The sequence below is a fragment of the Mya arenaria genome, chromosome 5, assembly GCF_026914265.1.
Source record: "Mya arenaria isolate MELC-2E11 chromosome 5, ASM2691426v1".
NCBI classification, from domain to species: Eukaryota; Metazoa; Mollusca; class Bivalvia; order Myida; family Myidae; genus Mya; species Mya arenaria.
Window position 1 is genome coordinate 6,182,719 of NC_069126.1, and position 12,921 is coordinate 6,195,639.

Genomic DNA, 12,921 nt, shown 5'->3' on the forward strand with positions numbered 1-12,921 from the left:
TATATTTATAGATTATTGTAAATGCATCACATATCAAATGTATTTATCAAACGGAGCAATAGAAACAGTTTGTTTGATTAAAAAACATGCACTAAATCCAACTTCAAGTTTATCGTTGAAACAAACATATTATGACTTCCCAATAATTGAATTGACTCATTAAAGTACACCAATAACAGAAATTGAGTGCACATGGCTTTGATTGTCTTATTTATTCGATGAACTATTCTATATACATAGGTTTCTACTGTCTGGACTTAAGCTTCTACATTCTGACATTGGACAAAAAATATGTATATGAACAAGACCGAAATGCATATCGGCGTATATTCATGCTTCGTATTTTCTCATGAAGTTTTGCGTATTATTCTGTCTTTACCACACATTGTGCATGTCATAACATTTTCCGAGAGTTTAACTTTAATTTTAGTGGCTTAAGTTTCGGTGTGAGACTTGAATATTGGAGATTATCTGAATACACAAATTTTCTGGTAGATATTTAGAAGATATTTTAAGAAATTTCGGCAAAGGTGAGATGGGTTAATTTATAAATTTCTCCAGTAGGAACTGAACGGTTTCCACAGCTGTTTTTAATGAGCTTTTAAATTGCACCCAGAGTTTGGAAAGGAATAAACATGATAATTTCTGTACTCTAAATCCACAGGAATTTAATTTTTAATACCTGATAAAGAATAGATAAATTAGCTCAATTAAAAAATAAGTAGGGGTATTTTCGTTTATTATTATTTTCATGTTTCATCCGTTTAGTTTTGGTCAGAGTCAGTGTTCCTACGATGAAATGCTTGTGGGAAGTATTTATTTGTGGTATTTAGAGAAAAACACCCATTTTAAAGGGCCTAATTTGTACGGTGTATCTTTTTTTGTAAGAATGAAAATGGCCATCATTGTAAACATGATATTTAAATGTTAAACCCAACCATAGCCTGATTCCAATAAGTCTGCGGTTTATATATGTTTTCTACAACGTCTGATTGCGTAGCAATTCTTTAATTCATCAATACGAGACCGTTTCATTTCACTGAGACAATTTGGTGTCAACAAGACAATTTCTCATCCTCGCCCAATTTTCTTAATTCCGACTTTACTTTCCAGTTTTTCATCAGCCTCAAGTGGGCAAATCTGTCATTCGCAGGATTCACAAGATTTGAAATAGTTTTTCTCTCATATTTTAAGATGAATTTCACACAATTATCCTTCCCGTTAGTTGAAGATGGGTCTCTCCCATGCACATGGTTCTTATATCTGCGCTGTTGACTAATTAAATCAAACAGCCCAGCCATATTTATTATCATTTCAAATGGGTATGTTATCCCGTTATTTGTTAATGAATATGCTTATCAAAGCATGCCGACTGATCTACGACTTGCAATTTTGTAACACTAAATATTGCATTTGTTATAAATTTCTTATCTGCGACAATTTACTTCAGCATTTCTGCAGTCTCTTGACTTGTTTATTTCAGCTATTTTATAGATACGAAAGAAAACTTTCATTTTATCGTAATTTCCTAGACGTTATCTGCCAGTGATTTTCTTGGTGCAATTTACTGCCTTCTAAAGGCTGTCTTGTCTCACCTTGCAAAAAAAATTCCGTTTTCCCCCCAAAATCATAACATTTTACCCAAGCAAAATGGAATGAATAAAAAAGCAATGTTTTTCTTTGAAAAAAAGAATCTTTAAAAGACTTAATTGTTAATAAAATAAAGAGTTATAATGCCCCAAAAATTCATAACATGTATTTTTACATCAACTTTTGTGTAAGCTATTTCGTCAAAATTTTGTATTTTCCCATTGTCGGAACATTTTCCAAGTTTGAAAGGAAGAGGCGGTAAACATTATCATATAAAAAAACGTTGAAAGAAATCCCCAAGAAACTGACTTTCCCTCCTCATAAATATATCGTCTTAAAGTTTCGATATGGGATTGCACTCGAGGGAATGCGGTTCTGAAAATTTATCTGAAATAATTTTTGTTTATTAAATTAAAATCTTATTCTTTCTCTCATTTCATTGCATTTCGTACAGGTTTCGGTGTCTTGATTTTACGCTGGATTTTTTTCTGCTGTATTCAAGCTGATAAGGGGAGATAATGTCATGATTTTTGAAAGATACAGCGGCAGATTTCCATCAGTTTCTTGTTCTAAGGAAAATCTTTAAATTTAAGTGCTATTGCCGTCCATCAAAAATGCTTTAAAATGTATGTGAATCGAATCTATTAACCTGTTGATATTAGGCATCTTGTTATTCAATTTCCAATCTCCTGTGGAATTTACTCAGTAAATACCCTTAAGGCTGCACTCTCACAGATTGACCATTTTGATAACTGTTTTTATTTTTTGTCTTGGAATGAGCCATTTTTGCGAAAATGTTTGAAAAACCAGTCAGATAAGACTGCTGACATAAGAAAAGATCGTAGTTATTCAAATTTACGTCAGAAAATTGATGTTTTTTGGCAAAAAGCTTTAGTAACGCTTTTAGAAAAATTTAAATTTCGGCAGTTTTTCCAAACAATTGAGAGCTGTCCTATTGTGAGTTATCTGACATGAACGATAAATTTAGGAAATGAATTAAATCGGATTGCTCTCCGTTGTTAAATTTCTGATGTTCAATTTTGAAAATTTACACAAAAATTATACATTAACTTGAATGTTTTTCTAAAATAAAATGTCAACTTGCGGCTGTCTGAGGAAACAAAACACAAGTATGAGGTGTTGTCGATCTTGTCATGGGAACCAGTTTAGGGAGTTTTGTTTTCTAATTGGACATGGCAATGGAAACCAGGCCACAGCGCGTCTGCTACTTACATCGACAGGTCTGGTTTCGCCATTACTTTACATAACATAACATACATACATGTATATATCATTCAGAATCGTTATCGCAAAAACTCAAGTTTCTATTTTTTGCTGATATTTTGTTACGGCAGATAATGAAGGCTCTTTTTATTTTTATGATATCTCAGGGAAAAAAGTTAAACTTTGTCTGTCAAAAAATATGATAATCTGTACAAATAATTGTTCTTTTGCACAGGTTGCGTTCTTAATTGGCAGTAAAAATTGCGTCTATATTAATCAAATGTTATATTACAAGCATGTGGATTTTACAAGCATGTGGGTATTGCAAAGCATGTTAATTAAAGATTTGTAAAGAAATCAAAGTAATCTTGGTTAATAACTTTTTTGGTTATACCTCTGTCTAATTCAGAGAAAAGATTAAGTAATGATTATTAAATTTCTATGAATATGTAATAAAGCGTAAAAATGTGATTATTATTTCTCAAAAACTTGTTTTTAAACGAATTTATTCTAAATAAGACCATGTAATGTAATTTTATTTCTAACAGTATGTAATAAAGCTGAACAGGAGTGCATATTTTTCCCTAAAGAATTCGTTTTTACATTAACTACATGATATATATGTTCATAAAAAAAAAATTGAGAAAAAAACGAAGAATTTGTATAGCTCTAAACTTCCATAAAAACGTGGTTTAAGACAAAGGCGTATGTTGGATATCGAGTTCAATTATTTGTCAGGCTTTGGGCTTAATAGAAGAGCCCTCATGCCGTCAATTGAATTACCTTTCCTCACTGCTCGTCAATATCTGCGATGCCAATCTCTCTGCGAAAATAGTGAGAGTTGACACCAAACTAACTGAACTACTGTAGATCGCTTTTATTTTGTGAGGTCTTTTTCACCTCTTGTGTCAGATTTTGACCACTTTCAGGTTTAAAATTTACAACGAAATCATTTGGTCTTTTTAAAAATGGGAATTTGATAGTTTTGTTGGCTTTAAATTTGCCTTATGATCAGTTCGTGAAATTTCAACAGCAACCAATATTCAGTAATTTTCGTACACGTCAACTTTTTCTTACTGCATGTCACAATGTAATAAACTATGAGCCTCCGACGATTGTTTTCAGCCATGATGAGGCTTCGTCACAATACCGGACAATAAATTCTCCCCGAGATGTCAGATACCATCTTCTCTTACTTACTTGCTCATTTTACTCTCCTGGCTGTCACTTTCACTTTTCCAAGAAAGTTATAATGTAGGGAAAAAAAGTGCAATAACAATACATACATGTTGTTTGATGTATGGGGCATTGTTTGGCTCACTTTTCCCAAGAAAGTTGACAAAATATATAGAATTGTTTGAACAATTTTTAATACAATTCATGTACATACAGTCAAACACAGTTGGCTCAAACTCCCAGGGACCAGCGAAAATACTTTGAGCCTTGGAAAATTTGAGCCAAGCAGGAATGATTACCTCAAGAAAATCGGTCCTAAATTATATCCAGTTCGAACGTAAGATAAATTTGAACCAGTCGAGTTCCAGCCAACGAGGTTCAACGGTATTTATGTGTGAATTTTCTTTTCTCATGAATTGTTCTTCCTTTTCTAAGAATGTTAAAGGAGATATAATTACTTGTATGTTTTTATGTATTTTTTTTTTTTTAAATCCAGGATTATAAGTTTTCTTACTTGACTTTCAACATTTGAATTTATTGGCTGGTAATTTTAACCACTTAGTTTACATAACTCGAGATCATTATCCCATTGACATTTGTGTTTAGTTCTAAAGACAGCAAAGATGAAAATTAATTTTCTCGGAAATATTGATTGCAAGAAAATAACAAATGCATGTCCTGTTTGTTTTTATGCCAGGAACAATGCACAGTATCTTAATGTCACTACAGTTGCTATAGCTTGAATTAATATAATGGGGCCGGAATGCTCGCCTATCTGCGCGCAGTACGTTATTTAATTACTAGGACTACTCTAGCCACTGCTGCTGTCTACAAAGCAGCTTTTAACTGGAAATAAAATGCATGTGTCATCCATGAAGAAGCGGAAAATCTCTTGTGCTCCGATGCAATATTTCTCAGTAGCCTGCATTGTTATTCTGAACATTCGTACAGCAGTTCATTGTGTGTCTTTTTACGAAGTTTTTTACTGCCGATCTTTCAGGCAGACTTTTATGCATGTTATTTTGCGGGGTTTATTGCCGGCATTTTGCACATGCTGTAATTGAATGCGATGCAGCTCAGTGTTTGAACCTCATTAAATGCTCGTACAAAATGTTGAAGGGAGCTTGCTCACATATTATAGGGAACATTAGCATTATGATACATGCAGACTGTCTGTAGATATTAAATGGAAAAACGGATGTCGAAATCCTCCAACTTATCTTCAATGAGGCCCATCTTATGAATGAATATATGACAGCATATCGTAAGATCTTATGTTTGAGTTAAAAATGCATTATAGTCACAAATTCATTTGAAAGTGTTATTAATTCATTAGCAAATTGGAATTTGCTGTGTCTGTGACAAATCAAATTAAATATAAGTACTTGACTTGAAAATACCGATTCAAAAAAGTATTAATGTTATGATACAATCGTTGATATTAGAGGGTCATAATATTCTTACCATAAGATTTTGTTTACTTTAGCAAGAAGAAGGTTGAGATGTTTAGAATACCTTGTTTACTTTGTTTCTGTATTAATTTTCGAATAAAATGGATGGCTTGATCTGGAAAAAGAATATTGTTGCTAACAGAATAAAATGAATAAAAAATAAAGCGAAAGTTACAATATTACCATGAATAGAGCATTGTGCTTTGTAAACAAACCATGTTTGGTACATTTTAATTATATTGGGTATAGATGGTATGCAAATTCATTGGAATTGTCCAGCAAACAACATTTCCAGTTTGAACAATGGTACCATGGACAAAGACTTGTGTCTGACTAATGTTGCCCGCTCTCGGGAAGCTGGACAGTTATTAATTGAATCAAGGAACAAGGATGTCACAGAGTAAACACGAGAGCTCACTTGCAGCCCTAGTCATTGCCGACGTATCATTGTTTGTCCGGCGTAATTGACCGACCACGATACACTGTAACATTGTGTGTTTCTCTTGTCGCCTTAAAACATTTCCCCACTTGGCTTTTCATTCCTTTACGCCTTTCACTCCCTACGAGGCAATTTTCTTCTCAATCGATATGCTCGCTGTATAAGGCGTTCATAGCACGACTAATAAGTACACTCGCTTGATAGATTAAATTGTCAGGGGTATAAAAGTTTATTATTCTGCTGCTGACGATGTTAGAATTTGTCAGTTGTGTTTGATGCCAAAATATCTCGATTTGCATCTTAAGCTTTTGTGATGAGCTTTCTTACAAGAATTTTGGAATTGCCTGAAAAGATTTTGTACGAACTTAATCAGCATTTTAGATGGATAATTCTCTTTAAAAGACAATGTTTTTTGTAATCGTAAAGATCATGTGTGATTGTTTTGAATTGGAATTAGTTCTGTTGCAAATGAAACAACACTTCTAAAATTCTCATATTCCAAAGTTTAAAAAAAAGGTTCGCTAATTTCTTTAGTTTTGTTATTGTGTTACTTAACCGATTCAGTTAAACCCTTTTTGCCCGAGAATGGAGATCTCGAAAAACTTAGGAAATACTTGATATTATGGAATGAAGTTTCATAGGCAGGAATTAAAAGCAGCTTAACCAATATGATAAAGTTCATAATGAATGGTTATTTTTAAAAAGAGTTCACATGCCAAACTTAATCAGTAAAATCCACTGAAATGTGAAGTGACCATGTACTATACACAATTTTTCCAGCGTAAGAAAAATGTAATCAATTAAAAAACTCAAAATGTTCTTGCTAGACAACAAAATATGTTATTTCTTTCTATTTTCTATAAAATCAGACATGTTGTACTGTACTAAGGAGAATGTTTGGATGAAATATTTTCTATTTTGTTCAGTGGTAAAAATCCCTTGGATGGAAGAAATATGGCTGAACCTGGTGCAATTTCAATATTGCTGATAAATGGCTCAATTTCAGAGAAAATATTAATTTTTCTTATTTTAAAGCTTCATTTGAACACAAAATATCATTTATATTAAAAAAAAGTCACACTGGAGTTGCTAAACAAGGATTTTACAGAGTGGGCGAATAATTGGTATGGGCGAAAAAAATAGTCCCCAACCATTATGATTATTAATTTGATTTATGGGAGACCAATATAGCTATCATTTATGTTTCACATGCTTAAAGTAGTTCAATGTTTACCTATGGAACATTTTATGTTTCCTGACCATTTTACCCACAATGCTCCCTGGCTTCCTGTCAATCAGCTCGGGAAACCCCTGACTTCCTGTGAGCAGCCAGTACTGCTATTCTCTCACCCGTTGTTGCCCGTAGGTATGCATGGCTGCCTAATACCTTAAAAGCCCTGGGTTCCTGAAAGGAAGGCCTCCATTACGGAACGAGGTAAAATCTGATTACCGTAATTCACGATCATGTCAGTACCAGGAGTCAGGGATGGCTCTGATCACTCTGTCAAATTACTGCACATTAGCGTGTTGATTTTGAAAACACATCAAAGGAGATGAGAACAATAAAGGCTGAACTGTGCAGATTGGATCAATTTTAAAAAACCTGTAAGCGAATATTTGCAACCTTCAACTTTTATGGCAGTATTATTGACATCATTTGTATTGTCAGTTGATAATATTTATTTGTTCGTATAGTTTTATAAGTCAAAATGGCTCTTGATCAATTTGATAGTAAAGAGCATAAATAAAACATAGCAGGGTTTTTTCCCACCTTTAGTTCATGCAGGGGCCAGGGCATTTATGAAGATACCATAGTATTTCTGCAAGTTAGAAACAAAACAATGCTTGGTACTTAAAAGTTCTGAGTTTGATGCACTTTAAGAGCCTGGATTGCAATTAAACATATCTTTACGAGTTGTAAGGCGTACAAAAAAATACATTTGGCTCGAGTAACCTGACCCTACCTACGAAATAGGCGCCGACCCTACTGTTTTTACAGTCGGTTGGTAAAAAAAGAAAAATAATGTTTATTTTTAGCTCTACTGGCCAAAGGCCAGAAGAGCTTATGTGATGGTAATATGTACGTAGTATGTGCATCCGTGCGTCCGTGCGTTCGTGCATCTGTAAACAATTGCTTGTGAACACGATACAGTCTTCAGTTTTGATTGTATCTCGATGAAACTTGTACAGTATCTAGATATCCATTATAGCTCGGTTCCTTTCAAAAACCCGCTAGATCAGCCCATGCATGCCTAGATTATGGCCCTTGATAGTATAAAAAAATGCTATTGTGGAAACATTAGCTTGTGAACACGATACAGTCTTCAGTTTTGATTGTATCTCGATGCTCTGGATTGAAAATGACCATAAGAGCCATGCCAGTAGAGCATATGCCCTTTTGGGCCTCTTGTTTTTGTTTAGGTGTGTGTTTTAGCATGTAGTTTAAAACCTTTAAAGCTTTTAACAGAAGATAACTTTAACACCATCCTCCAATGATGACAATAGCTTTCATACATTAAGCCTTATAAAAAAATAATAAAAAAAGCCTAACTACCCTACCTGTTTTTGAAAAGATTGTAACCAAAACCAAACCATTTTTTTTTTTTGGCCTTAGAAGAAAAAAATAATTGGATTGTGAATGAAGTCGAATTGCAGCCCCGTTTTCAGTCCGATTTTCAGCTCAATTTTCAGTTAAAAAAAAAACCAACCACCGCACCTTAATGGAATTTGCAACAATGTGCATTGTATATTAAAAAAGTGTACTTTTATTGAAATTATTTCTACTATTAGGATGCTATGAATGTTTTCATGAATAATTTATCTTCTACCTGAACACTTATGCAGTTCAGGTCATTTACATGTTAATTCCTTCAACACATTGCCTGTCGACTTGTTGCGTCTCAGAAACATGTATCTTGTACAAAAGAGACAATTTGTCATCTCCTGCCGAGCGTGTGATGGTATTCGATTAACTTGTAACGGCACTGACATTGCTCGGGGGAAACCTTCTTTAAAAGGACACTGCCGTGACATGCCTTAAACGTCATTAAATGTTCATGAAAAAAGTAGTAAGCTGTGACAACTACGATCAATATACCACATGGCCTAATGGTGTTTATTTCTTACTTTGTAAGGATAATGAAGGAAGGGGGGTTACAATTATTCTTATGGAATTGTCGGGTTTACTTCAATTGTTGGAGACTTTATTGGAAGCCATGAAACAATATCAGGAAGAGATGACATGAAATTTAGATGGCTTCGTTTGTTTGTGAATGAACATATTGCGCTTTGAAGTAGTTTTTCTACAGGGATCGTTATAGAAACGAGGGTATAAATTGTGCGGGTAAAACAACTTCATGAGGCAACAGATTTCTTAATTACGGTGCGCCTTCTTTGTTCTCGGATTTAACGGTGATCATAAACATAATCTTAAAACATGGATACTTGAAGAACGAAACAATATAATGATCACAGAAGAATAATGTAAGTATAGTATACTGGCATCAATGATCTGTTGCAGATTTTAGCTGTTTATATATAGGATCAGTCGGTCTACGTTCCATTACTTTTGGATTATTTTCTGACAGATTCCAGCTTAAAAATGAGATGATTCCAATTAGTCTCCCTAGGCCCCTGGGGCTGTAGCTTATATTGACCCCCTTTTCACACTGAGGGTTCTTAACTACAGTGATTACTGTCCTATTAGTTCTGTCAATTTGGTAACCATCTTCGTACTGACAAACTTTCTTCCAGCGCTGTATCAGGGATTAAAGAAGAAAAAAACAGAAAAATAAACTTGATGCATTTTTATGCCATTTAGCAAGTAAAGTGCAGCTGAGATTGATATTCCGTACTGTGATCGCGAAAATATCTTAAGTGCTACTTTTTTTCAATGACACTTAATATGTTATCGCAATCTCTCCTCGATCATTATTGTTGTTCTTAATGGCAAGGTCCCATACTTGGGAGTAAATTTAGTGACACATTGAAGTTGTTAAGTTCGTCAAAGAAATAACATCGGTTTAGTGACCTAAACATCTGTTAAAGATTAATCAGCTGTCTTTAAAAGCTTATTGAACCATCTTACATCATTGATCAAGGTTTGAATATGGTTCGTTGATGAGGTTTTTGTATCGTTATTTGAATGTAATCCAGTCATTTTGATGATGTGTTTTAAATGAATGTATGGTAATCCAGTCAAAGCATGCATTGCTTACAATTTAAGCTACCGGTAATAACAAAATTGTGCTGAAAAGGTGTAAACCTTTTACTTCAAATCCGGGACAAGCAGCTGATGATTACATTGAAAACTTGAATTAGAAGTTGTTTTCTTCTTCTTTTTTTCTTTCTTAAGATATAATTCATGATATTTCATTCAAATTTTCATCCATTTGAATGGCAGTTTCTTCATCTTTGTGTACTGTTGTTTTTCTCCACCGAGTCACAGAGCACCTGCCGTCGTCACGACGACCCATCCGTATCGTCTCAAGGGCCCTTGCTTCGTCTGTGATTGTGCGATAGGGGGATTTGATCATAGCCAAAAATGGAAAATTATGGCAATAATAGAAATCTTGAATTGGTTTACGGTTAATCGCCTATCGCACGTGGCCATCAGATGTTCAACTCGTTGACTCTTTGTTGTTCATTTGAGTTTACTCAATTTTCTCTGCTCCATTACGTTTTGACATTCTTGGTTCATATATTCAGAAATTGTATTTTTAACTTTATGCTCTGTGGGTGTAATTGCTTTTGTGTTTAATTGCCAAGCAGGCATATTTTGGAAATAAAGACATGTTTTTTCTAATGTAGATCTCTTTAATTGTTGTCACTCTCTTTATAGTCTACGGTTCACGAAACACTTTGATTGTTTTTAAATGCATTAAAGCTGTTATTTATTACCATGCCGAGACTTACATTAAGTAAAGAATGCTAATTACAGGAGAACAATTAATTTGACATTTTTTTTCGAAGCCCGAAGAGTGATTACGATTTGTCAAAACATTTTGAACATTTTTGCAGCGTATGCCACACCGGTAGATCTAAATATGTGCTACGTCATGACCACTATTTACTTTCTCAATGCGTGAACAGAACATTATTGTAAGTAAAATTAATATCATGTAGTAAATTATCATATAAATTGCTATCGTCATAATTAATAAACAGATTGTATATGGAGGCTTTCACTTCATTATTTGTACAAAAATGCTCGCTGGTAGCTCAGATCCTAAGTGGGACAAACAGAACCTATAAATTAACTTTTAATTCAAATTCGTTGATTTTGACATCTGATTGTGTAGTCCAGGTTATACTAATTAAAAAGATTAGCGCAAGACGTATGTAACTACATATTAAAATAGATTGAGTTAAGTCTGTCTTGCACAAAATACTCTTAATGCAGTTGTTTGATTTAAAAGAAAATAAAAAAATACCGCCTGTGTCTTCCAAATTGGGGATATGTTCTGATTTGGGGAAAATACGTAATCAAATTAAAACGGCTGATATAATGATATCATATAGTTGAAATAAACATGTTTTAAATTTCTGAGACAAAAGAAAAAGTCAAAACTGTCAATCTGTGAGAGTGCAGCTTTAATGATCTTAGAAGCATGGGTGTTCTTTTTGTTGAAGATTACCAAGACTTACCTGATCTACTTATCACTTAATCCGATCTGTTTGTGCAGAATGCATCTAGACAGTTCAAAAGACGTTTTAACATCAGTGACAACTGTTATGACTTTTTCGCTTCCGGGCTTGAATAGAGCATCGGGCTTGAATAGAGCATCGTTTTTCTTATGAAATTTTTCTTATCATCTTTGCTTTTGATGTCGGAGAAAAATTAGGTTGATCAATTATGATGTGATAAAGGTGATATATTGGTGGTTAATTCTAACAGCAAAAGAAATGGTGGAGATTATATCGCACATTCTATTTTTTTTGTTCATCTGATCAAGTGGGCTCCCTCTGTTTGATTCTTGTAGAGCAATTAGTTTCGGGAGACGGCAGTTGTACACAGTGAAATGTGTAGCAAGCTTTGCCAACATGTTGACATGCTGAAAAGTCATCATCAGAGAAAAACAAGCGAGAATGGTATGGGACCTATGCATATGTTCGAAGTTTGCAAGAACATTTGTGCGAACTTTTCGGAAATTTGAGCCCTACCACCCTAGTCCTGGAATGGGGTTTGGTTCCCTGCATGTTAGTTTTGCAGGGACAAATAGCTGGGAACCAGTGGTTGCTATGTGCCCTTTGTTCCATGGGAATTATGGGAAATATTTCAGTATGGGGGTCTCGTGCACATTAATGCACCATTTGATAAAGGTTGTGTAAATAGCCAAAAAATGCAAACAATGTTAAATCTCTTTCGATCATAATTTTGTCATTTTGTAAAAAAAATATTTGCTATTATAACGAAAAGAGATTTTCAAACAATTTCAGTTCTTTTACTGTGCTTCTTCAAAAGAGCAGACTCCATTACATTGAGATATATTTAGCATTCTTGATAAAGAAACATAAAACTATCAAAATGCATCCTATCTATATCAATTACCTGTTTAAAAATGTGCAAATGTTTCAAACTGCTGCTGATAATTACAACGTTTGATAGTTGGTAGGTGTATCAGTAAAGGAAACTGATAGATATTCATGTCAGATGTGCACAACTGTTTTTCATGTGAAATCATTAAATTTCTTCCGCATGGGTAAAAGTGATAGATGCTAACAAAAATAAGTAGAAATTGCACCAGGCTGGAACAGTTATGATAATTTAACAAGTAATCAACTCTCAACGGTTTCATTTCCATTTGATGGAATAGACACATCCGAATAGATGAAAAACAAACAAAACTAGCTTCAATTTTAATGAGAGTGGTTTTAGTGTATCCTCTGGTGTGAGATCTGTAGTTGTCGTTAGAAACTCGAAACCAGGTTTAGTTTGTGTTTAGCTCATTATTCTAGTCATCCTATTCTGCACACATTGAAAATCTATTATACGAAACATTAGCTTTACGTGATCATAGCTGGGATACTGGCTCCATGGCC

The 12,921-nt window shown here is 34.0% G+C and overlaps 1 protein-coding gene across 6 annotated transcripts in view; it reads left to right on the plus strand.

Moving 5' to 3' along the window:
- The window catches only part of LOC128234607 (roundabout homolog 2-like), a 124,845-nt gene that overhangs the window by 15,180 nt on the left and 96,744 nt on the right, over window positions 1-12,921 (plus strand). The window contains exon 1 of one of the 6 annotated variants that reach the window (XM_052948937.1): window positions 9,103-9,363. The exons of the other annotated variants lie outside the window; for them this stretch is intronic. The gene's annotated coding sequence lies outside the window, so the exon portion shown is untranslated. Of the gene's footprint in view, window positions 1-9,102; window positions 9,364-12,921 lie in introns of those variants that run through there. 6 annotated transcript variants of the gene reach the window in all.